Below are 27,670 nucleotides of genomic sequence, written 5' to 3' on the forward strand. Positions count from 1 at the left end.
GAAGTTTGTGTTGAGGAAGACACAAGAGACTGACACTTTGGAAAGATTTCACTGTTTCTAAGAACAACTGAGAACTGAAAGGCATTTCATGTTGGCAATAACATCTACATGGTGCTTCTTTTGACCTGAAAATATAGGAAAACAATTTTCTAGAGTTATCAAAACTTTCACAAATTTAATTAAGGACATTTATTTTATTATGTTTTGGGATCTGTGTACAAATTGTTGAGACTCTGGTAAATGGAAATGTGTATCTTTAACATTAAGTATCTTGAATTTTGTTACAAGTTTTTTCTAGCTTAGAAATTTACTTTTGAGTTCCCAGTGGTTAGAAAAACAAACACTTTCTTTTAACAATTTTTTTATTATTTTAATTGTTCCCAAGGAGGCAAAATTATACATATGCAGCACAGACTACAAAGGGTGAGATCTTTATACTTCAATACATTTCAGACAAGATGTGTAATCTTCCTGTCTAAGGGTCAGAACTTAAATTTTTTTATATTTTTCTCATTAATGCATCTGAATTGTTGGATTTACTATCATTGACAGCTATTTTCTTGGTGAAGGTGATATTCTGGATGGAACAAATCCTGAGATGACATGGCAGCCACATTGCCAGTTGTATAAAATGTAATTTCTGCCACCACAGAATACGGTTCATGTTCATGTTCAGACACAGAAGTGGATGAAGCATATTGCTGTCATATAATTTATAGCAGATAGAATCACAGGGCAGATAGGTTTCCAACTTTGTACTTCTTTTAAGACCAAAAGAAAGAGATGCAGATATTCCCTCATGGTCTTGTGTCCCACAGGAAATCAGGAATCACCCTGGATTTGTTGCTGTCTGACTGTATAGGTGCTGTACTGCATCTCTTTCCACTGAATTCAGGTGCCTTCTGAAGGCAAATTACCTCATAAGCAGCACAAAAGATGAAACTGTTGCCTAAGGGTTAAATAACTTCCTACCTGCTGACCACATTTGAAGCATGAGTTTATAAGTATGCCAGCAAGGAAAAGTTAAAGTGCTCCAGATCTGATGGCTGCAAATATGAACACAGTAGTCCTATCTGCCATACAGATGACTCTCATTCACTGAGTAGATCTGCCTGAGGTTCATACAGTTTTTCCACAGGAAATAAATTGATCCAATCAGTGTTTCTAGGTTTTATACATCACATAGATCAATCAGCTACCATATAAGATAGAGAGCTAAAAAGTGATTTTCTTTCAAAATACAGCATTTCCAATTGGTATTTTAATAGATCAGATTTTAACAGATTTTATTATATGCCTCAAAAAAAAAGCATATTTTCTTCATCAAATTGGCAACTATTTTGACCTTATAGCATTCATTAATATTTCAGCTCTGAGTTAAAAATACCACCTGCTATGATTCCCCTTATACTTTCAAACACACTCATCTTATAAGAAATATTTATTTTTGTTTGCCCTTTAACTTTTATTATTAGAATTTTTCTTTTTCTTTTCCAATTGAAAAAACCTTCCTTTAGAAGTTTTTTCAGAGTATGTTCACAACTTCCTGAGGGGCAAAAACCCAAACAAAAAAACCCCAACACAACAGCAGCAGGTAGAAACACAAGAACAGGCTTATAAATCAGGGTTATGAGTGGTTCAGTAATTCCAATATGAGCTATAGGACAAAATGTCTAAGGGAGTAAGAGGGTAATACAATCCAGACAACAAACTTAACTCTATTACAGATACACAGCCATCTCCAAAGCTATTACTACAGTTGCCTGAGGTGTCTGTCGAGAAGCCAGATGTCACTCCTCCATAACTTAGTGTCTTATGATTGTCTTTTAATCTGAAGGAGAAGGAAACATCATGTTTAGATGCAGAAAATATAAACCCTAACTTCCACTGCATTCCCAGTTTGTTTTATAAAACCATGAAATGTGAATTTCAAGGCCACCTTTAATGGTCATGTTATCTAGCTTAATTGTATTCAACAGCTAGCCTTATATTTTTCAGAATATTTATATTAGTTTTGAATCTCTTGTATCCACTGAAACTCTCTTATATTTTCATACTGCATCCCAAAAGCATGTAACATATACTCTTGAGGTCATGATGTGACAACCAAACTGACTGGCTGTGACAAAGCCTTCACATTATTAAGTAAGTAAGAAAGGATTTAGGTTGTTGATATCTTGGGTTTCCAAACCACTTTAAAATATTACAGGTCTTGGGGACACTGAAAGGAAATAGTGATCTTAATGCTCTAGTTTCTAAAACTGAAAGTTAACCTCCAAATAAACCCTAATTAATCCAACAGAAGAAATCCACTCCAATTAGAAAAAAGAAGAACAAAGTTGTCTGCATTGTCATCAGCTTTTTCTCAGGGCTGCAGGCTCTGGAATAAGCTACTCTTACAACACTTTCCAATTCTAATTCAAAAGACATTTTGTTTGGCATACCTTTGAAGTCATGGCAGTATCCAGAATAAGCTGATCATTGGAAGTGCTGGATTTCCAATCCATAACTGTAACACCAAACCTAATCCTAACACATAGATAAAATTAAAAGCCCTATCTATACAAAATAAATGACAAAAGATATTGGCTTATAAGAGAAAGAATGTTCCTGTCAGCTGAAGCCAAGGACTTATATTCTCTATTGTTCTACTGATGAGTTTTCTAACCATAAAACAAGGTTAAGGTTTGGGATTAGTGCTTGGAATGTATATATATCTGCCTAGTTTATTGCTTAATGCTATACACCCCAAATACAGGAAGAGAGCAGGTATTGATTGACACCAAGAACTTCTGCTACTATTTTTAATGGTGCAATATTTCTTGTAGTTATAGCTAAAGTTAAGACAAGGGCAAGCAGACAAGAGTATGCATACTTCTTAAAGCCAAGGGTTTCTTTTCTTCTTCTTCTTCTTCTTCTTCTTCTTCTTCTTCTTCTTCTTCTTCTTCTTCTTCACTCAATTGGTCTTTTGGGCATAGTTCAGTCTGGGGAAAAAAGTCTCAAGAACACAAACTTTTAAAATCAATTTTTCATGGACTTATAAGAAAGAACTAGAGGGCCTTTTCCTGAGTATTTTTTTATAAAACTTATTTGGATATTAACAGATTTGGCCTTATTTTAAAAATACAGTGATTATTTGGAGTATGAGTTTAAAGTAGAATATTGTTTTCATCATAGAATGGTTTGGCTTGGAGAGGACCTTAAAAAACACCTTGTTCCTATGCCCTGCCATGGTCAAAGACATTTGCTAATCTGTTCCACTCTCCCCACACCCTCAGATTAAAAAATATCTTCCTAATATCTAACCAGATAAACCCTCCATCAGTTTAAAAACATTCTCTCTTGTCCTATCACTACACTCCCTGATAAATAATCCCTCTCCAGCGCTCTTGTAGGCCCCCTTAAAACACTGCAAGGCCACTAAATTTACATTCCTTTAGCTCAAATGCAATTAGTCAGTTTTCATTCACAAAAAGAAGGAACGGCCCAAGTTCTATTGACGTACAATGATTCAGTGATTCTTGGGTGGTGGAAATATTTGATGACTTTAAAAAACCTTACTGTATCCCATAATAAAAAGCAACTTTATTTTTACTCATTTTTGCATATCTGAAGCTGTTAAACCAAAATATGACAATGTATTTGCCTTTTCTTCCTCTGAAAATGGATGAAAAAATTATTATGGAGGTCTGATGAGATCCTCCATAGTGAGGAGAAGTTGGGAAATGAAGTCAGTGGGTCCAGGTTAGAGCCAGTCCTGGAGAACACAATGAGGGTCAGACACAACACCACAATTTCTGGGCAAGTCTATAGGCACAACTGAGTTCAAGCTGGGGAATTCATTACCTGGGTCAAGTTGAGGGTCCAGATCAACAAGGTGCATGACTGTGACATAGTTTGAACTCTATTTCAGGCACATTTCAGAGGGTGACCTCTGGCTTTTCCACATCTGTGATGTGGAAGGAGTCAGGATAAAAGTAACTAATTTCCACTGTAAGAGAAATTATATATGACCATTTTTGTTGAAATGGGTCTGATATGATTTCTTTGGCATTTCTCATTTTGCAATATAAATTGGCTACACTTGAAATTTTAAGAATCTGCAATTATAACTAAACTGTAGCTCTTCTTTAAAGATGTTATATAGTGAAAATAGCAGTATAACATATTTTAAATATTTATTTGTTATCCTATCGCATCTTGTACTTTTGTTTCATATATTTTCCTTGAAAATACTGAAATTCTAATGTGTAAAGAAGATGGAGGTGCATGTTTTGTGAAAACAAGATTTGCTACTGAAAAAAGAGAGATTGACTAGTATGAAATGCAGTGAACCTTAAGGTTTGTTGAAGCTGTTTTTCTTGACAGACCAGTATTTACTGATATGATATAGCTACCTGATGCAAAAGGATCATGAACCTATATTCCATTCTGAATGAACACAGAAGGGTTTAAACATGCACACAAATCATAATGACTAAATATCGTTGACTAAACTATGCCAGTGAAATATATGCACATATGTAAAAAGGCAATTGTGCTGAAGCCATGCATATGCATGAACAAGATGAATAATTGCATGTGCAGGCTACCATCAGTGCGTGAAATTACCTGTTCTGCAAGTGTAAATTAGTGTTTTGCATGCCCATTTACCTGTTTGCTGTCCTTATATTTGTTGTGTTCAAGTTAACTGACTGTTTGATAATTTTGTGTTTTAGGATACAAACAAAAGAGTGAAAGGAAAAATACCAATATTAGCCTTGAGAAGAAATAAAAATGAAAATACTTTTCATTCCTATACTAGAGATGGCATATTCATGTCATTGAATATATGCAAAACATATTTGTAAGATATATTAAAATAATATAGTGTTAGTGCTATCCTCCAGAACAGGCAATGCTTCGAATGCATGCATGAAGATTGATACAGTTCATTGCACAGTTAACTAAAAACTACAATAAGAACATGACTGTCATTTTAATGCTAAATTTTTTTAATGTATTTCATTTAGAACAAAGAGAACTCAAAATAATTAATATGATTGAGATTAAAAGCTAAAAAAAAATCAGATATAAAACCCATTTTTCTTCAAAATACTGTAGAATTGCAATGTATTTTATAATCCCCAAATCTGCTTTGTATTGACCTCACAATTTACCTGTGACACACAAGTCACTTATGGCAATCACGCAGTTAAATTCCATTTGCTGCAACATTACAGGAGCTGGCATTTCCAGACCAGAACAAAATACTGATTTTTAGTTTCATTCTTGGTGAGACAGCAATGCAGTAATGCTGCCACCTGATCTGAAAGTAACTATACATTACTACTCTTAGGATCACAGCACTATCATTTCACGTTTTCCGAGTATCCTTTGAAACTACTACCGTGTAACTTATTTCCTTTATGGGCAACTGTTATAGTCCTCAAGTTAATGCAAGCTAAATAGACAAATAATAAGTTGGAAACCAATAGTGCTCATATTTTGTTCTTCCTGTTGAAGTACATGGCAGTATTATTACCTGTGAATCTTCATTCTATACATTTAGAGTACAATTAATTGAAGTAGAGACAGTCTCATTTTTTACTTCTCTTAAAGTCTCCTGAAGTACTCCCACTGAAAATAGCAACTGATTTATATTTAGGGGTCTTTTATATCCTCTCTAAAGGTTCAGACAAAATATCAGACACAGTTCTTCCCCTTCCCCACAAAACTGAATTTAGTGGCATCATAAAAAATACTCAGTGACCAGTATCAAACAATAAAAGAAAGTTTTAATTTGTTCAATTTCTACAAGAACAAAATGAGTAAAATATTATGGACTTATCTCTTAAAGAATGTAATACACTAGAAAACAGCATCCAAAATTTTCCATGAGACTAAAAGTCTTGTCAGTGTTTTTCAAATCTCCCGATTGCTTTTTGCAGCATTCTGTATTTTTCCTGAACATATGTAGAAGCCAATTTTGGAGACAATTTAGCAAAGGCTCTCTGTGACAATGACAGTGCTGAATACAAAAAGTACCTTGAGGGCACCTTAACCCTTTTGCATGAAACTCATTTGAGGTAGAAGTATTCAGTCCTGAAAGCTTCTGTAGGCCAAGGGTTATGAACCCTTGTGTTTAAAAAGTCCAAATCCATGAGGAAGATGAATTTTAGGTGGATGAAAGGAAGTGGTTTCTTTTTGGAGTAAAGAGAAGATGGACCCAGGCTGACTTCCTTTAAATCTAATAGTGGTGTCTAAAATACTGGATGGGGTTTGTAAACTATTGCCTTGTCTCACAGCTCCTCCAGTAGGTAATGTGTGTCTGACAACTGCAAGAGTGCCAAAGATAAAGCAGGCAAACTACATGAAACAACAGACATGGAAAGCTGCATGAAAAGATCTGGGGATGGCATGTTCATGTTTTTCCTCATTGAAAAGACCTTTTAACCTAGCCTGGAGCTGACTGAGTCCTCCTTCTGCTTTTGCTTAAATAGCCCAAGTATTCCTGCTTGCTTCCTAAACCCAGAAGTGGTTCTTATGAAACCCTTATCTCTTCACTTTATAAGCTTAGAGAAATACACTGCAGAAGACATTTGCCTTTACAAGCCTCAGCTGGGTATTGCCAAATTTATCCACAGGAAATCCAGAGCATGGGTGGCCCAGCTGGCAAAATTCAGATATTCAGTCTGAATATTGATATTCCATTGATACAATGGAAAGTATTTCCATATGAGAAAATGAACAAGTCTATCTTCCCTCTCTGTCCTTCAAATTTCCAGTTGCTAATTTTCTGGAACCATAGAATACTCTGTTAAACCTTCTTATTGCATTACTCTCTGCTTAATTATAAAGCAAAATTGACCATAGTCAACCTATAAAATAGATGATACAGTAAATCTCTCCTTCAATAGTGTGACATTAAAGATTTGATTTGCTTATGGTTTATTTTTGTCATGCTTTTGATTTGTTGGCCTAGAAAATAATTAATTGATAACACTGTCTTGTTTACTGAAAAGTATTGAGTAAAGAAGCCCACACAAATGATGATAGCCTCTAATTACAATTCTATTTAGTTTAATGAAAGGCCTGCATCAAAGGGTCTAACCCCAGAGGATTTTCTAAAGTAGGATTTATGCTTTTCTACTTTAGTCTCCTTTTTTTTTTTTTTTTTTTTTTTTTTCCCTGAAGCTTTAAAGGTTTTCAATGTTTTGGGCTCTGTTGTTGTTTCACTTGTATAATGTATATTATACCTTTGAATGACCTCAGCATTGTCAGGGTTTCACAAACCTTGATTCGAGCTAACTCAGCCACAAAAGTATCTGAAACAATAAGTTTTTAAAGTTGTAACAAATATTACATTTAATGAGTACAGTGCACAAGTAATGATGCACTGAATCAGTATGAAGCCTCAAAAAATGATTTCTGTTGGCACTATAAAAGGAATGCAATTTTTCTTGTTGAAATACCATTTTTCAGTTACTGCATGACTGATGTGGTAATTATCCCCTACACCTGGGATTTAAATCCAATCCTACAAGCCCATTTTCTGTTTGCAAGCTGTCAGACTGATGCATAGTCTTTGTTCTTATCTGGCAATAGTCAAGGAATCAGTAATTCAGAAACAACAAAGCCACTGATGGGTCATCATGTAATCTGCACTGAAAATTGCAATCTGTAATGAGATTGAAAACACAGATGAGGAGACTAAAACTGATTACCTACCATACCTAAAATTTTCAATTTTATTGCACAAATATGATCAAAGTAGCTCATAAATTTAGGTATTAGTTGAGAAAAAGTAAAGATTACTTTTAAATTAGGTGAAAAGAAGATAAGTTATTTAAATGTAAATTATTTGTTTTACAGCAATTTAATTCATCTTCAGAGTGATTCACATCTTTACATTATTTTATTTTCCATTTCAGAATATGGTGTATCTTGTCAATTAGTCAGGACTGGTGTAAGATGTTTTGTTTCCTTAAAACAAATACACGTTCAATGATGAAAAAAAAATAAATAGTGATCAGCCAAATTTCATATTATAGGCTAGGAAGATGTGAGCTTCTTCTCAACAAAGTAACCAAAAATAGACTTCACATAGATTAAAAATATAAGTTTTATTGATGTTCCTGACTTCTTTAATGCCCTGACAGCAACTTACAGATAGATGCTGCACTGTTGTTCTCAACTCAAAACCATAAATCACTTTTTTCTGCAATAATGAGATTATGACTAGTATGATGAACAGAAATAAATTATCATAGATATTTCCAATAGGTTTCTGACTAAGCACTATGCTGAAAAAGTAAAAAAAAAAAATCCAATTATTCAGGAGATTGACTGATGCATTCTTTTCTTCAAACTTTCTTGAACAAATTTGGTTCTTTTCTGCTATATTTTCCTTTTTTCTAAATATACTCTTTGGCTCCAGAAAGTACTCTAAATTCTCCATTAGTGTTCAACATGTAAAACTCTAGAAAGTCTAGAAAAGATAGGTCTGTCCAAGAAAAGAAAAACAAATCTATAATTTTTGTAACAGTGCCGGATAATCCATCCAGAAAAAGAGTTTAGAGGCACACAAGCCATTCAAATACCTATTTACTCAGTATATGACATGCATAGGTCCATAAAAACTATTTGATTTACGTTGTTCATGTACCCATCTTCAATCGTGGTCTGAAATTAATTTCAGTTTTATTTTATTGCTTTGTGTCTTTATTACGCTTTGTTTTTCTTGCACTAAGTTTGCAGTGAGAAAATGCCTGTGGAACACATTTGTGAGCAGCCAGAGTTGTTGAATGGATTTCTGTATGTCTCTGCATGAAAACTATTGCAGATGCTAGTCTAGTCCTTGCCCGTAATAACATGCTCCAAACATATCTCGTGATAAGAGCCTTCAAAGGGTTTATGTACAAAGACATTTACCTCATAAGTCTCTAACTATTTTGGAAACTTGCAAGATGACCAGTTCAGCTGTGGTGGCTATAGATCGTAGCAGGGGATAAGGATTCCATGGACCAGGTTTCAGCCTTCTTCAGGTTTCCTTGCAAGTGAGCACTTGGCTTACCTATCTTCTCCAGCTGTAAAATAAGTCCAAGTAGATGTGCTGTATAGAAATCATGTGAGAAATAAATTATTATGACGAATCATTGCACAGTTGGAAAAATACATCCAGAATATTTGCTCGTATGCCTCCTGCCAAACGAGAACTTTTGGAGTCAGTTATTTTTGTCTGCTTTTATGTCAAGGACTAAAATGACATACTGCCCTAAATTATTCCTGTTCTTCAAATTAATCCAGAAAATCTTACTGTAATAGAAATCATGGTAGCAGGTTTTAGAACAAAATGTTCCAATATATAGCTACTTTTTCCCCTTTAAGTCTGTACACCTGATACTCACTGGCAGAAGATATATAACAGTATGTTATGTATGTCTTGAAGTGCAGAATTAATAAGCTTTAACTTGTAAAATCTTTATTCCTATTATCTCCACCCTATCCAGAGGCTGATTTCAGGAGTGTAGCCCTTGGCTGATGTGTGTACAGTGTTCTCAGTAATGTGTTTACAGAAATATTCTAACAATTGCCAATGCACACTAAAAGTGATATAATAAATTAATCACATTAGGTAGATTGTATGGGGTAGAGTACAGATTTGAGTAAAATTTCAGATACTTTCTATGATGAAATACGTTGACCTTATATTAATCCATCCAAAATGTCAAAGGGACAGGTAGAGATTAGAATGTATTCTAAAGATTTTTAGTTTGTGTCTGATGAAGTACCTAGTAGAAAGAACTGCCATAATTCCAAAATAAAGAAAAGAATTTATGTTTTATTTACACACTAAATCAATCAAACAAATCAAAGATTCAAAGAAAACACAAATACAATTAAAATTAATGTGCAGCTCATGCATGTAAAACAAAGAATTGAAAAATTCCATTTACATATCAGCTGTTATTTAATAATCTTAATGTTTGCAATTAATTCATTACTGTTCTTGCTGAGAGTGATAAAAGGATCTTCTAAGTGACTGTGTCTTAATTAACATTTGTTTATCCTTATGCTACAATCCTAAATATTAAGTATTATTCTTCTCAGTAACCATATGTATTTTTAGCTGAAAACTACTGAAATAAAGAAGAAAATTTTATTTAAAAAGTGAAAAATTTTGAGACAAACTAACATTGATGTAAAAATTATATACTTGCTATTTAAAGACAAAATATTTTTGCAGACGAGAGAGAGCAACTGAGAGCACAATGAAAAATCAGTGACGGTAAAAAGGAATAAAATATATTAAATTAAAAATATTTCTATTTACTAAAAGTTGCAAGCATATAAATGAAATATAGAAATAAATACAGCAATAGCCTGTACATTCTTGGATGTTTCAGAAAATCAAGTTGTTTTATTTTGTGGCCTTCACGTATAACACAGAAACACAATACTTTTCTTTCAAAGACAGTTTCTGAACTTGAGCTATCAAGTTTTGAAACTGATTTTTGTTATCCACAGACTTCTATTACATATTGATGTGCACAATTACTTATGAACTGTTTTATGGGACAGGATCTTTTGTTAATCATTCTCTATGTAGGTAATAGAGGTAGACATGGCAGCATTAGATTTATTGTTGGTCTTAACCTTTTCATTTTCAACCTAAAGGGTTCTGTAATTATGATATGTTTATCATGATAAATTTTGTCATAACATCTATGATTTGCTTTACTGTCTGGAAATTCCACCACAAATATTGTCCTGAAATATGAACTGAGTCCTTTCAGGACCCTGTATTCTATGCAATTTCTCTTGGTACTTCTTTTGTTTTCCTTCACCACAGACACACCTAGTGAGTAGACTGAGTAGCTTGTTTCATCTCACAGTATTTTGTTTCATATGTGCCATGGCCAGTGTTTTCATTACCCATTCAAAAAGCTCTTATGCTCACCAAAATTCTCAGCACATCTCTGGTATGGCAAAACTTTTCTACCCATCTGCTGTTTGCAGATCTTATAATTGCCCCTTAAGCCTAAAGACCAGATAGACTCCGTATGCAATCAGATTTGATGTTTAAGATTGTCTGCCATTAATGTTAAGAATGTCAATATTAAAGACACAACAAACATGAAGGGGAAATTGTACTTATCTGCACTTATGACTCAGGAAGATAAGACATGAGACGGAAAGAAATGCAAATGTTTCCATCCAAAGAAAATTAATTGCAGATCAAGAGAGAAAAATATCTGATTTTAACCAAAGGGAGAAATCTTAGGTGAAAATGTCAAGAACAGAGAATAAGATCTCAAAGTATTATTTCTTTTCAGACATTATTTCAATTTTCAAAAATTTCTTCAAATTGTACTTCTACACGTTTTAAAGGCTTCTGAAGGATGAATACCACCAAATTCTTCTGTTTTGAAAAGATATGGTTAATGGCGCTTGATGCCAAACAAGAAGGTATTTTACTTTTTATACTTCTTCCACTGAATATCCATTAAAGTCTTTCTCTCACGTTCTTTCACAGTCACTAAAATGGCTAGTTTGGTAATGGTGTTGAAATTTAATAGATAGGTTAATATAGAAACTCATGCCAAATTATTTTTCATTTTGGCAGGAAAAAAATATTAAACTAAGTTTCAGTGATCACTGACTATAATTCAGCACCCAAATGATAATAATACATATTTTCTTGCCCAATCAGATTTTATAAATGGTTCAAGATTTATCCATAGTATTTCAAGTCTACCACATATCAGAATTAATCAAAGATCATGTTCTGCAATGTTTCTGTAGTCATGAACAGCCCTTAACATCTAATGTTTTTCTTCCCCTTAAGAAATGTGAAGAATCCCAAACAAAATTTAACAATTTAATGGCTTAGTGCAGGAAAAAAAATAAAGCAAACAGCAGCCTAGATGTTGTCTAATCATTTCAAATGTGTAAGCACTTCTTTGTTCCAGAACATCTGTTATTGAAAATATTGCCAAGACCAAAACAGCAATAATATTTTTGATTTTTCTAGAATATTTGACATGCCTTTGGAAGTTTATGCTTTTTCATATGGTCTTGTTATAAAGTAACAACTCTTAATTCTTTAGAGGCAGATCTGTTTTGATAAAATTTGTCAGAGAATGTTTTGGCTTGAAGGACAAGAAACTGCAACTTGTCAGTGTTGCATTGAAAAACTTTGGAGAAAGGGAAAAGTCAGATTTCAAAAAGGACCTTTTAGTTATTTGTTTTACAGACACAAAGAAGCATTTTGCAATCCAAAAACACATTGTAGAAATAGGGAAGGCAGCTGATTATTTTGTCATTCAGTAATGTCATGGTATAATTTTATTTTTCATTATTACAACAGAAAGTCATGTTTTTGGAGTTCATTAGTGAATCTAGCTTTCATTTGGCAAAAAGAAAGAAAAAAAAATCATGTACATAACAATAGAAATGAGAAGTACCCAACAGTTTCCTTAAACCAAGAATACCTTTAAATAACTTATTGAAAATTTTATTAAGAAACACGTACTTGCAATTTGTCACAGAAATGTTACCTACAATGACAACAAGACATACCCCTCTCCACAGCAAGCTTCATTTCACTATCAAAGAATAACAATGCCTGCAAGGTATGAACAGAACACTCCTTCCATTTTTCAGCTCTGTCACACTCTTTTATGTTTTGTTCATAATGGCAACTGTCTTGCTTGATGTATCATATAGATGTTCTCACCTGCTTGTTGTCATTCAGCTGCTAAATGAGAAGAATGAATATGTATAATTCTTCTAAAATTGCATTATAATGACACAATCTGGCATATTTTATTATACATCCCACTAGATCCTGATTGTTTTGTGCAGTTGGCTTTCAAGTTACACTACTTGGGTTTTGATAGCTCTTGCCAACTTCCTCAATGCAAATGTTAAAAAGTGAAAGCAATGGGAAAAGTTTTTAAGTATAGACTTGATGGAGGGGTAAAGAAACGGTAACATTTCATCCTTCATCATTCATTCAAACACAATATAAGCTTGCTTTAACATATGAGGGTTTTTATAAATAGGTAATATTGATGCCTGAGTAAATGACAGGAATAGTCTGCCTTATGTATGTGGGAAAACAAACATTTCAGGCTTTATTTCCTCATAGGGATTTCTTCTGCTTTCCAGTAATTAATTGTCTACTTTGGTGCCATGAAAATATGTTGAGTTAGGAACTCTGAGTATTGATGTGGTTTAACCCCGGCCAGCAACCAAGCACTGTGCAGCTGTTCACTCACTCCCTCACCAGTGGGATTAGAGAGAAAGGAAATGTGAAACCTAGCAAATGTATGGGTTGAGATAAAGACAGTTAATAGATAAATAAAACCTGCCTGTGTAAACAAAGTAAAGCAAGGAATGAATTCAGTGCTTCCTATGGGCAGGCAGGTGCTCAGCCACCTCCAGGAGAGCAGAACCCTATTACACATGGTGGTGATTTGGGAAGACAGATGTTATCACTCCAACCTTCCCCCTTCTTGTTCCCCCCACTTTATATACTGAGCGTGATGTCATAAGGTCTGGAATATCCCTTTGGTCAGTTGGGATCAGCTGTCGGGGCTGTGTCTCCTCCCAGTCTGACATGTATCCCCAACTTCCATGCCAGCATGGCAGTATGAAAAACAGATAAATCCCTGGTTCTGTGTAAGTCCTGCCCAACAATAACATCTTTATCTTATTATCACTGTGTTCAGCACAAATTCAAAACATGAACCTCACTGGTCACTGTGAAAGAAATTAACTCTACCCCAGACAAGACCAGTACAGTGATATTAACTTTTCAAATGTCTCTGCTGAAGCCATTATCTCTTTTACCCACCTGTTTTTTTTAACTCCAGTTCTAGTTATTGTAAGAGGAAGCCAAGTTATTCCATGAGACATGTACAGCACTAGTTTAAAAATAGTCTTTATGAAAACCAATCACTAGGGCTTTTTAATTATTATTATTTTTTAAATAATAGTAGCTACTTTAATTGTTTGTTTGCTTGTTTGTTGTATTTCATTTTTTTTTAATCCTACAGACTTTCTCAAAATGCTAGCTTGATATACTGTTTTGGGCTGGCATAGAGATAAATTTCTTCACCGTTGTTGGTAGGATGCTGTGGTTTGGATTTCTGATGAAAAGGGTGTTGACAAGACAGTGATATGTTATTGGCTGCTGAACACTGCCTGCACAAGGTCAGGGTTTGTCTGCTCCTCATGTGGTCCCACCAGTGAGAGGGCTGGGAGTGCAGAAGGAGATGAAAGGGGACACAGACAGGAAAGCAGACCCCAGCTGTCCAGAGGGACTCCCAGACCATATGAGATTCTGCTCAGCAATAACAGCTGCAGGAAAAAATAAGAAAGAGGCCGTGCTCAGAGTTGTGGTGTTTATATTCCTAAGTAATCATGACGCCTGAATAGTGAATTAATTCCTTGGGGGTTTTTTGCTTGTACACACAGCTTTTTCTTCATGTTTTAGACTGTCTCTGACTCCCATTTTGCTATCTTTCTCTCTCCTCAATTTATCATCAAGTTATGAAGTAATTAATTCATGTATTTTCTCTTCCACAACCTTAGTCCAATAAAGAATGTCCTAATTTAACTATCTTGTGTGTCCCACTAAATACTTCCTTGAAATTTAATACTGGGCTTTCTTTGACTTTTTAGCCCTTATAGTATTCTCTGTAATATTTTCACATTAAAAAATCAGAGAAAATTGGCATCTGAAATCCAGATGAATGTCTAGATCTACACTGATCTGAAACTGTTTTCTGTCATATAATATATCTTTTATTTAATTTAAAATGCTGGGAGACTGACAAGGTCTTTTCATGCTTTACTTGCTTTTTTTGGATTCTCCTTACTGGCACTAGCACCTCTATTGACAGGCCACCTGTAAGCTCAACAAGTATCTGGGGAAAAAATTCCAGGTTTTTATTAGCTCTTCGTGGTTTAATATTTTTCTATTATTTCAGCAGTAAAAGACAGCTTTACTAAAAAGACTATCAGGCAATACTTCTTGTAAAAAGAGTTGAGCACTTGCTTCCCCTGGCTCTTTAATATGTTCTTAATTATTCTGAAGTCTTCAGGACTAAATATCATTTATATAGTTCAGCAAATTCATTACCTAATACTTGTAATTCTTTGAAACATGTCATGTTGAATGGCTGCTGTCATGTGTAAAGAGACATTTTCCAATGGAAATTTTGCTAATTAAGAAAACATTGCATAAAAGGTCTTAGATTTAAACCCAGAGAAGTATTTTAGGCAAAGTTGAAATAGCATGAAATACAGATTCTGGAAGGCTGTTAATCTTGAGTGGAAAATGAAAATGAGAAAGGGGTGTTTAAGCTTAAATTTGAAGTACTAATATGCTTAACATATAGAAATCTTAAATTATGCCATTAGGTGATATTATTCAGTGATAAAATTGTGATAAGGGGGATAAAACACTTTTTATAAATTACTATTTTACAAAGGTTGAAAAATATAATCCCTTGCAAAAAAAAAAACAAAACAAAACAAAACAAAGCAAAACAAAAACAACCCAAGTAAACCTATTTCATTAGTATTTCATTGAAAATTGAGATTAATGGAAATATAAATTATTTTTTTGTTTATCAAGAGCATACATATCTACAAGCAATTTCATTTTATCCCCCAACACTCTTCTGAACCTTGTTGACATAATCACCTGCAAATGGAAACAGAGCTGCACCTTTTCATCTTATTGTCAAATCAGCATCATCCTGAAGTGCCACAGGTATGGTCATATTCAGTCTTTAACTCCCTAGGTTACTCTCCTCCTTTCTTCTGAGGCAAGCTTCAATTTCATCACATCCTCAGCTTCATCACATCACCATCCTGCGCTATCCATTCCTTGGCAAGAAAGTTGCCTATTAACTGACTTCTATCTGAAACAAATTGATGTTTAAAATATTAGATACGAATGGAGCAACACAGCAGCTACTTCTGTCAGTTGAAGCCAGGTAGTTCCTGTCATAATAATGTAAGCCTATCATATCAAATAATGTTTTTCTGTAACATTTGGTTGGCATTTTTCCCCCACAGGCATGAACCCTAAGTAAGATGTGTAGATCAAGCAAGGAGTTTGCTGGCTTACTTTTGTTCACCTCTACTGTCAGGGTAGCAGATTCATTCTGGCAAAGCCAGGTTGAAGCCACATCCTCGCCTGCAATTTAATTGCACAAAATTAGCCACAAAAATGCATCTCTTCAAAGTGCCCATCATAAATGCACACATCTCTTGTTTTTAAAAGTACACATTGTTTCTAACGAGCAGAAAATTGTTCTGTGGTTGAAATAGCATAACTTTTTCCAGCCTTATGACTACCTGGCTGATTATTATTATAGTAATATAATCATAGTATGCTGATATTTTCTGAACTCCATTTCCCTCAGAAATCCTGTCATACAAGGAGTAATTGAGAGCAAATGTTACACTACCATTGAGGTTTTCCAGGGCTGAACTTATTTCAGTTTCTTTTGTACCCAGAAGAGGCCATTGGCTCACCGATAATTGAAATACGACTGATCCTCATCTGTTTGCCAATCTGCAAACTAAACAGAAGCTTAACCTACTTCTGTTGTGCCAGTCTGCTGATGTTTTTCCAGCAATGCAAGCCATGATATGAACTGGCTGTGATTCCCTCACTGGAAAGAGGTTGAGCCAAATGTCAGTTTCTGCTTCTGGCAACAAAGGATTTCAATACACTTAGCTTCAGAAGACGCTAGAAAAAAATGAACAAAAAATATTCTCAGGTTCAGCAGCATGTTACCAAAATAAAATGTACCTTTAATAAAAATTAAAATGTATTTGTCCATCAAGGCATATGACTCAACACATCCCTCTCCTGGGTGCAGATGGAACCAATATCCTAAAATTTTGGGATGAATATATGCACTCTGTTATCCCTCCATGATGTGTTATTACCCTTTAAAGGACACAGTTTTCTCTCCTAATGGTGCCAAACCATTATCATTATCAGAAAACTGAGCAACAGAATTCCCCTAGGAAATGATTCTGTAGATATCTTTCCAGCGCAGAAGGAAAATGCATTTGCTTTGAAAACTGATGGCAAGCCAATGTTGCATATTCTGACTCCTGAATAACTACAGTTTCTGAATGCAGAAATTCATTCAAGCAAGTTCAACTACATCACACAGATGAAAATATTGCTTTGTTGTCCCTGTGGCCATGTTATCAATATGTATGTTGCATATAATGTGAACATTTCAACATATATGTTCACTTTCTTTTGTCATTTATGATCAGTCTGTTTATCTTCTTAGGCTGTAAGGAATAAATCTTCAGAGATTGTTTACTCTCCTTATGTGTTATGTATTTTAAAAAAAATGGAAGAAAAGGAAAGGGGGAAGTCCAATTTCAAATGTGCTCCCTAGTGTCACACTGAGTAACACTTGTGTTTGATTTTAGGCAAATCAACATTTACTTCTGTGCTTCAGATGTCTATCTGTAAACTGGCAATTGCATCACACTTCAGCTGTGGGAGATGAGCTGCAGGATGCAATTTAGGGAACAGTCCCTATAGAAAAAATACGGTATAAAGTCATTAATCCTAAAGGCTGGTTCAAAATACAGCTGAATCAAGCCCTTACCTTTACCTTAAAACAATTGTCTTCATGTCAACAAACTATGCTGAGACAGAAAAGCAAGCTCATCCACTCACAGACATCATTCCATGATGCTTTTGAGTATCATCACTCCACTGCTCCAACCTTACTAAATTAGTCCCACAACAACAACTTTCACTTCCGTTAGATAATAAGATCTCATTTATTACAGCATTATTAATTATAATTTAATCTGTAGCGTAGACAACTCCCTAGTTCCACTAGCTGATTGTGCTGATCGTGTATTGACTGAAACACCTCAGAGCAGATTGGCTCAGAACAGGGTTGAAGAATAATATTAAAACTGGAAGTTTGATGTGTGTCTATATACACCTGTGATAAAATATGTGGTTAACCTGGCCATAATGGAGAAGGAATATTAGTTTGCAGAACCATCACCTAACAAGGGATTTTTCCAAACCTATTTAGCCACTACCCTTTCAAAACATTTTGTCAATGGATATATGGACTGAGTTAGTCTTCCTTGAGTGTAGGTATCATATTAACATAGAAGTGGGATAAGGGGCTGTGATATATATACACAGTAACAGAGAGACATGTTGCTCTTGAAGGGGGTTATAAAGAAATTTTAAGAATTTGGTACTTAGATCAAATACACCATTTTTATATTTGTATGTTATATGTTTACAAGAGCCACAGTAGATAAACCCTGTTCTAAGGGTTTAAAACAGGAACAAATAGAAATATTTTGCAGACTGCCAGTTAGCCAATTCATCCAACGCACTCTGAAACATAACCACTACACATTTTGAATTAATATTAAATACATTCAAATATCTGCTGTATCTAAATATTCAATCCTTTCATAAAGCCAGTGGTGTTTTTATTCGCCTTTATTTTCATAATTATAATCATATACAGTGTAGAATTTTAAAATTAATAAACATTTGAGTTTTTAGTATACATTTATATTTTATTGTAACCTTACCTGAAGTCAAATTAATATATATTGAGAATATATATTGAAAATATTTTAAAATATATTGTGGATTTGAATTTACTAGTTATCTGGGTTTGGTATTTATTTTTTTCCAAAATAGCTTATGTTTTCTAGGAGCTCAACTTACTCCTGAAATATCTTAAATTCCACTATTTATTCACTACTGAAAAAGTGAATGAAAATCCATCAAAAATCATGTTGCCTATCTTAAAAAATACAGTCCTTTCAACAAAATTTGGCATTTATATTATCCTAAATGAAAGAAATTAATTTTTACTTACTGTCTACAAACATTACGTTAACTGAAATTAAACTTTCTGAGCCATGCCTGTACTAGGTTAAACTACATTTTCAAATAGACCTAGTCAAAATTTCTTTTACAGAGAAGGAAATTAGACAGGTAAGGAACAACAAATGAGCTGAACTTTGTCCTCAAAGAAAATTGGTTTTTCCTTTTCAATTTCATTTCAAAGAGATCTGACAACTGCCTCTTTGAACAAACTTTAACAGCACAATATCCTTTGTGCAAGTTTCCCCCTGTCAGCTTTTCCATTCCAGCAGGAACTTAGAACAAAGTGTACACTGCCCTTTGAGTTGAGAACTTCATCACTTGAATGAACACTGGTATAGTGCAGTGAAATTGAGGGCATACTCTCTCTGTGAATCTGAACAGTGTACTCTCTCATATAATAAATTTAACTTCTCTATCTTTTACAAGAATAAACTAACCATCCATCTCTTCTCATATTTTCTCTGTTCTCCTGTGTTTACTCAAAATGAAAAGCCACTTGAAAATACACTTGTTTAAACCTAAGTGGGGTAGCAAACAGTCCTGATTGCAGCACGTCTCTTTCAGAATAAATCTGAACTTACTCATTGTCAATGCTTCTGAAATCTATTTATTGCCCAAAAAGTTCTTTTGCTTTTATTTTCTGAGGAAAATACCTAAGGCAACAAAAAATAAAATTTAACCAATTTAACAAAATAAAAAATTGGAGAAAATCCAGAATTCTCTTAGAAGTCATTAAAAATAATCAATTCAAGAGGTGAGTCATATTCATGTCACAAAATTGTGTCATCCATACCTGACTAAGATCAGTGCTGCTGCATGTTGTTAGAAGCAGCGTTCCTTCTCAGGAGTATTTATGAACCACCACGTTTCAGAATACTGTGTTTAACATTCATGTGCAGCCTACACACTGTGACATATTTCAGTGAGACATGGGAAGCAATTCTCCAATATGTCTTCCAGCTTTCCTTCTATATACTAATCTCACATATTAGGAGGAGGTTGCTGCTTGAAAAGCTTAATTAGTAAAACAGAACCACAAAAACAAACATTGTTTAAATGATCAGATCCTCAGTGGATCTGAATTCATGAGAGCTCTCCAAACAAGTAAAATACTGTTGTAGTGTGTTGTTAAGTTTCTTGTGTTATTCCCCCAATTTATGTATTGTTCTCCCCTATTATGTGTAAAATGGGTTCGTTCCCCCAGTTTTTCCCGCCACTGCTAGCCTGTCAGCTAAGTTGCTATAGTAACCGCTATTCATAGTTGCCAATGTGTAATTGCTCCTCCCCTGGTTTCCCTTATAAGTGAAAGTTGTTTCTTCCTTAGGTCCAGTCAATCACTCCCTTTCTCCTCCCAGGTTTCGAGAACCTTCTCCTCTCTGGAGATGGTGGTTGGCTGGGGTCCCAGGACACCTCCTTTACCTTTTGATTATTGGTCTCCATGGAGTGTCAGTTCTGTGAAGTTCATCCCCTCACCTTTCCCGATTGGTTCCGCCTGTACCCACCCCCCTCCTTTATAATCCTGTTTCACCCCCTATGGAGATACTTTTTCCCGGTTGGTTTCCCCGCGTTTGGATCCCGCAACACCTTCAATAAACCGATGTTTAACCCCCGGGAAATGGTCAGCTCCGTTCCTCTCCAATACCAGCGGTGTACGCCAGTCCGCAGCCAGCACAGCCCGAGGCCATCAGATGCCGAAGGGTGCTGGCCAGGAATTGCAGAGGGGCGTCGGCCTTTCGCCCTCAGCTAGTCGGACTCTAAACTTCGGGCCACATATGCCCTCATCTGCAAAATAAAATAGAACATTACATTAAAATAAGTATAGGAGAGGTTTTTTCATAAAGACTTCTATGTTTGGGTGCATTCAGCTCCTTCAAACACAATTTACTAAGCTCATCAGCTCACAAATTTCAATCACTGAAACAGGTTGCTAAGAGTTGCTGTGGAATCTTCATCCTTGGATCTATTTAAGAAGAAGTTTTTGTAACTTAGAACTTAAGATACTGTAAATTTTGTCACAAGTATCTGTACCTGAAACACTGGCCTGTAAAACAGTAGAATATGCATCTGAGAAAATTTCACAGTGTTACAGAGAAGGTGCAGGATCCAGCAGCATTGTCAAACCATCTCCTGGGCTGCATCCAAGGCAGCAGGGCCAGGGAGGGGATTCTGCCCCTCTGCTCTGCTCTGCTGAGAGCCCCTGCAGGGCTGCATCAGCTCTGGGGGCCAGCACAGGAGGGACAGGGAGCTGCTGCAGTGACTCCAGAGCAGGGCCACAAGATGATCAGAGGCATGGAGAACCTGATCTGTGAGAAAAGGCTGAGGGAAATTTTGTTGTTCAGCCTGGAAGGGAGGAGGCTTCAGGGTGACCAAATTGTGGCTATCCAGAACCTAAATGAAACTTGAAGAAAGGACAGAGCAGCTGTTTAAATAAGTATGTAATGAGAGGGAGAGGAGAATAGGTTCAAAGTGAAAGAATGTGGTTTTAGATTGAAATAGGAGAAAATCCTCTCCTACGAGGGTAGTAAAGCAGTCACACAGATTTCCTAGTAAGGTCACCATCCATGGAGGTGTTCAAGGCCAGGTTGGATGGGAATATGAGCAATCTGATCCCTGCACACAGCAGGGGAGTTGGAAGTAGGTGATTTTCAAGACCCCTTTGAACCCAAATCATTTTATGATTCTATGACTCAAACAACAGTTTTATTCTTCAAATATATAAATATGGATTTTTCAGGGTGTATTTCTGTGTGGATAACATTAAAAAAGTTTAGAAAGCTGACAAAATATTCAACTTTTGCAAAGTAGCTTTTAATGATATATTAAGCAGTTTAGCTGTTTTTTCTTTCCAAAATTTTTATATAATGCATGAAATTCTCATTTTTCTTCCTATCAAATCTGGCAGTTTTTGATTGATGCCATTCCTTTCTCAGCTGCAAATGTAGAGAAGATAAAAATAAGACAATAGAAGTAGTTGCAGCTTTCACATTGATCTAAACCAAAGCCAAGGTTTACTGATCATAACACTAGAATAAATAGGATGGAAGGCTGAAATTTATCACAAAGGCATATCTACAAACAGCTGTTATATACATAAAAAACATGAGTGCTTCATTCAAACCAGAACAGTGAGTACTTCAGAAGGCTTACTCTCCTTTAAGGGCACATATTATGTATGCCATAGGATGTCTTCATGGTCTGCTGAACCAGTATGCATTTCAGCTATTAAAAGGAATATTTTACATATTTATTTGACAAAGCAAAACAGACACCAGGAAGCCATTCCAGACTGTACTCATTCATATGCCATTTTATATGGCCTCTAACCATTAGACTGGAATGGCTTTTTAGGAGCTGTTTTTGTTTATCAGGACATTAGGCATTAGGGATAATGCCTCCTTGATAAAACTCCGTGTTAATATTCTAAAGGCAACGCATTGCCACCGTAGCCTATTTTAAACTGGCTTTTTATATACTATACACAGTGTTGCATGCAGCTAGTTCAAGTTTAATTCTAGTTCTAGAGGCTATGTTTTTGACAAGTGAAATTTTTGGAATTTAAAATCACATGTCATACATAGCTTTATTGTCTTCAATTTGCCTAATATAACTAAAGAACAGTTCAGTTTGAAATCAGTATGATGTCTTTTGACAACAGATCCATTGCAGTTGCACCTTTTGTCACAGAAGGAAGGATTATTACATGCAAGTTAATTTTATAAGAAAAATTGTACAGAATAGCGTGATCAAACAAATTTCACTGCACTTAAAATGTTTGTATATTTTATGCAGCAGTAATACCTTCTCTCATGAATATTATATGTACTTGACAAATTAGCAAGGCAAGTAAGACTTAGGTGAAATCTGCATATTTCTATAGATGGAAAACATAGAATCCATTCCCATGAATGCCTGAAAGCAATCAAGTTTCCTCATTTGTTCTTGCTGGGGATGAATAGTCCAGGGACATTCTCTTACCTTTACTTTTCTCTTCAGGAAAGAAACAGCAAAATTCAATATGCTAGAAAACCCTTTAAACTCCATCTTCCTAGTCATACATTATCCACATATCCATATAACACCCATTACATTGTTTCTCTTTCAATCCTTTTCCCAAAATAAATATACTTCTAGATATGCATAAATATCCTTTTCCATTTGGAAAATAGTCTCCCTCATGTGGCAAATCTTACTAAAATATTTTGAAATAAACAGCATTCCTCCTTAAAACAGGTTTTAAGCAAAACAAATCAAAACTAGAAACAGTGACAGAGTCTTAATGACACATTTCTGAATAACAATACTCTTTATGGAAAAAGATATGGATTATCTATTAAGCTCGTGTTTATAATGAAATTTAATTTCAAGGTGAACAAAGTGATCATCTAAATAAATGCCACTCTGAACATTTTACTCTCCTGAAGCACTGCACAGTGAAATGGGCCAGCCTTTGATTACATAAATGTCCAAGGCAAAGCACCCATCAACTAAAAAAAAATAAATCCACAACATCAAACTGAAGGAGAAATGCTTTGTGCTAGGCTTGTTTGGGATTGGTTGGGTTTTGGGTTATTTTGAGGGAGAGGGTGGTGATGTCAGTGTAGTTGCTTAATTTTCCATTTCACCCATTCTTCTTTTGTTCCAGACTATTCCAGATCCTACTCTGAGAGGGTGTTTTTTTCTTCCACAAGTGCAAAACTAAAGCTTTGAGCACTCAGTTGCTATGGAAACAAAAAAGACAGAAATAGTTTATGTATTTCAAAAGCTGTCAGCCTATATGCTGTGGATTTTGATAACTAAACCTAAACATGAACCATCTTTTCTAAAAACCATTGTGACATTTATTATCATGCATGACTGTTGCTAGGGAAAATAAGGCACCATTTTGTTTAGCTTTTTGCCCATCAGTTAACATTTGTGATTTCAGAGTTATTTTTTTGTTCATAATCAGTATTTAGAAAACAAGAATGGAAACAAACATACAGTGAGCTGGCAAACATTGCAGATTTCTCCATGGTTAAAATACAGAAAATTGCAGCACATCAATTCAAGGAAAGATGCATTGAGAAAGACATGTTTTAATATTTAAAAATATATGCTCAGCTTCCTTAAGAAAATTTAAGAAGAATGAAGAAATATTGTCTTTTCTGAAAGATGCAGCAGCAAAATAATTTCTGTGTGCCTTTCTAAGCCTTGGAATTACTTCTGCATGAAAACTGGATGTTTTCTGAACTGAAAAATCCTTCTCTGGGGATTCAACTTTGCCAGACACTAGAAGTGTCCATTCTATTGCTGTTCTTCAGGAAATTCTGATATTCCCAAACCTAAGGCTTCCATAACAAAGTCTTTTTATCAGAATGCAATGATCCAGTCAAAGGAATCAAGACCATTACACAATACCAACTTCTCAATAGTGCAGCATGATGAAGGTCTGAAAGTAGTACAAAATTCATTTTCCCATGACATACCACAGATAGACGCAGTTTGGAAAATAGCTAAAGAAATATCACTCATAAAGCATTTTCTGTTTTTCTAGGAGAGAAGAAAAAAATTACATTAGATTTTTTTAGATTTGGTGGTTTTGCACACAAACTTTTTCTTCTATATCTACAGTATCTGAGACCACAAAAACCCCTGTGATTCTAAAGATAATGATAGAAAGTATTTAATAGTGATAGTTTCTCTTCAAAATCAAATATTTTGGACTCTCTGCTGGCATGTTCCCTTTCATTGCATCAAAAGTACAATAAAATGTGTGTTTCACAATGCAAGCAGGGATGTCAGGACTGTTGATCAAACAATTTCAATCCCTTTGCCATTTAGAAGGAAAACTGAGACATTGAGATAAGTAAACAGAACAATTTCCAATTTTCCTAGGAATGAGATATCTAAATATTTATTTATGTAACTAATTGCTCAAATTTAAGTGTATTTAGTCCTGAAAACTCATTCTGCACAAAAAAAATGTTCCTCCTGAGCCATGCAGCATTTCAATTTATGTTAATTATACAGTAATTTAATAACAGTAATGCAAAAAGGGAGAATTCTGCGATGTTCTAAAGAATTTAAGTAGTCTAAACCATGTAGACATCATTTACAGGCTAATAATTTTTAAAGACATTTTATTTTGAGGTGTATAAGGGCACAAATTTCATACAAAATTCAGTGTAGAACATCTTGTTTCTGAAACTGTTGGAACACCAACATGGCAATCTGATTTACTATAATGAGCACCATGGTGGTTGCTATATCTTTTTTCAAACCGTAATAGGACATGATATAGAAATTTTCTGATTGAGAAAAATTATTGAAACACCATCACATACTAGTTCACTGGGTTCCCTTGTAGTTAATCTATCATGCCATCAGTCAGGGCTGAAGCCTTGGTTTCACTGGAGTAATTAGATAAATCAAATTTTATCACCTTAGATGAGAGCAGAACTGTACCCACAAGCTCAGCCATTTGCTCTGTCACATGATCTTAGGCAAATTAAAATTGCTATCCATTAAATAATAACTTCAGTCTCCCACCTCTTTGCCCAGAGTCATAGGGACATTTTCAAGGTCATATTGTAAATAATTTTTTGATTACTGGGCATTTTATATGCAATCACAACTAGAGATTATGAAGAACTAGGAGGCTCTAAAAGGAAACTGGCTTGTTTACATGCAGTAAATTCTCCAGGTTTCAGTAGGAACAGGATGCAGACTTCAGTATACTTAAAAATATACAACACAAAAAAAAAAAAAAAAAAGAAAATAAAATTCAAGAAACAGTTCTTAGATTTTGGGCTCCCAACTCAAATGAAGGAAAAAATCTTCAGAACATACCCATATTCAGGTTTAAAAGGTACACAAGATGCACAGAAAGGGAAAAACAATCTATTTCTACAGATTCATTTCTCCTTGAACAACACCAAGTTTTCCTCATGTATTTCATACCTCTGGCAAGACAGTGTTACAAAAGATCTGTGAGTAATAAAGCATCCTCAAGACAATAAGGGGCGAGGCAGACGAGTTCTTACAAGGACTGATAGAGCTAATAGCTAGATTAATTTAGCAAAACCAAGTGAACAAAGAACTAGAAAGTGAGCTGTCTTTCAAAATCAGATTTATCAGAAAGAATACCCTTATCATTCTGTTCCAGTCCTACCAATAATCATGAGGGAGTGAAAACAAAAACTAATCAGGGCGCTGTGGTGTGTTACTCACAAGCTCATAACTGGCAGTAAAATTGAAAGGTCTCTGTCTGCTGTGGTGAATAATTTCTACACCAAGGCCCAGAACAGACACATCCCATCATTTGTAATATCTGCCTCAAAAAAAAACCTGAGCCAAAATAAGCTAGTTAGAAAGTTACATTTCCTCCTTCTACTCCAAGAAATTTGGCTTTAAAGAGGCTGCAGGGATGCTATATTTTGCGAAATTTTTCTAAAACAGATAAAATGCGTGAACTAAAACATAAAATGAAATTTTTGCATCTGTTCTAATTCTAAAAAAATGTAATCTTGAGATATAGAATGTAACATATACATGCATGCATACATATGTACATATACACTTAGAGGTACTAACTGGAAGTTAGGCCTTTCATTTTATAGAAGTTGATTATTTTTATTAAACACTAGAAATATCATGTAGAAATTTATAAAATTTAAAAAAAAATACAAATTATACTCCAAATGTAACCTAAAGAAAAAGGCACAAGTAGGCTTGGAATTTGAATTATCAGATAAGATATGTAGCAGTAACTCCTTCATCACCTTTCAGATAATTATTATGCTGTCTTTGCAAAACTAACCAGCAATATACAATTATATAGCTGTAAAGAATTTTTTTAAAAGTTAACCTACTATCTATAATAGTAAGAGGCAGATGAACCAGCCAGCAAGGTGAAATCATTCTAAATATCTTTCCTCTTATTCTGCTACAAATGTAGAAAGGGCTCAAGCATATTGCTAACACCTGCAGATGGCACTGATAGCGTTGATGGTGTTTAGGTTGTAGCCTGGTTAGGCCTTTTGGCTGAAATTGGCAATCTGGAGGGACAAATCACCTGGCTTGACTTTTGTGGAGGTGTGTCACAAGCTGTTTACAGGGCTGATGAACTGTCCCTGCATGGACACCTGATAAGAATAGTGAGAGGTCACTCTCAGAGACGTGACACAGCGATGACACCCTTGGTCTGAAACACCTCTACCTCTTCTTTCATCTTAAGTAGTGTTAGCCACTAAAATATTTCAATTCTAAGTAAAGCAATGAACAAACTTCCTCAGAGGCTGAGTTTCTACTGTGACTGCTAAAACTCAGCACCACCACCTGCTGTCTCGTACAGCAGCTGAACACTCTCCTGCAGGTAAGAAAATCTTTACCTTATTAAAGGCCAGGAGATCCAGCCAATGGAAGAGCAGTGAGCTAAATGGCCGATGGCCTGAGCTGTATGAGATATCAAAATATACAAATATTAATACACAAGCCTTTATCTTGTTGTGCAGGACAATTTAGAGTCTTTATGTAATAGAGAATATTATAGAATAACAGAATCGCTTGTGTTGAAAAGACCTCTAAGATGAATGAGTCCAACCTTTGACCAATTACCACCCTGGCACTGAGTGCCACATCCAGCTGTTTGTTGAACACATCTGGGGATGGTGGCACCATCATCTCCACAGAATGACAGCGCAATTTAGGATTTAAAGCCGTTCTCTTATCAACACAGAAACCACTTGCTATTTTAGGTATTCTGTTCTATCTGGCACA

The 27,670-nt window shown here is 35.0% G+C and overlaps 1 long non-coding RNA gene across 5 annotated transcripts in view; it reads right to left on the minus strand.

Annotated features, from left to right (window-relative positions):
- Positions 1 to 326: 326 nt before the first annotated feature.
- Positions 327 to 27,670, minus strand: part of LOC141729349 (uncharacterized) — a 78,363-nt gene continuing 51,019 nt past the window's right edge. For 2 of the 5 annotated variants that reach the window (XR_012580782.1, XR_012580779.1), the window contains 2 exons: positions 15,701 to 20,695; positions 7,427 to 12,742 (listed from right to left, as the gene is read on the minus strand). This is a non-coding gene — a long non-coding RNA (uncharacterized LOC141729349). Of the gene's footprint in view, positions 3,992 to 7,426; positions 12,743 to 15,700; positions 20,696 to 27,670 lie in introns of those variants that run through there. The other 3 variants (XR_012580783.1, XR_012580780.1, XR_012580781.1) reach the window with 3 other exon arrangements.

Source organism: Zonotrichia albicollis, chromosome 6 (assembly GCF_047830755.1).
Source record: "Zonotrichia albicollis isolate bZonAlb1 chromosome 6, bZonAlb1.hap1, whole genome shotgun sequence".
NCBI lineage: Eukaryota > Metazoa > Chordata > Aves > Passeriformes > Passerellidae > Zonotrichia > Zonotrichia albicollis.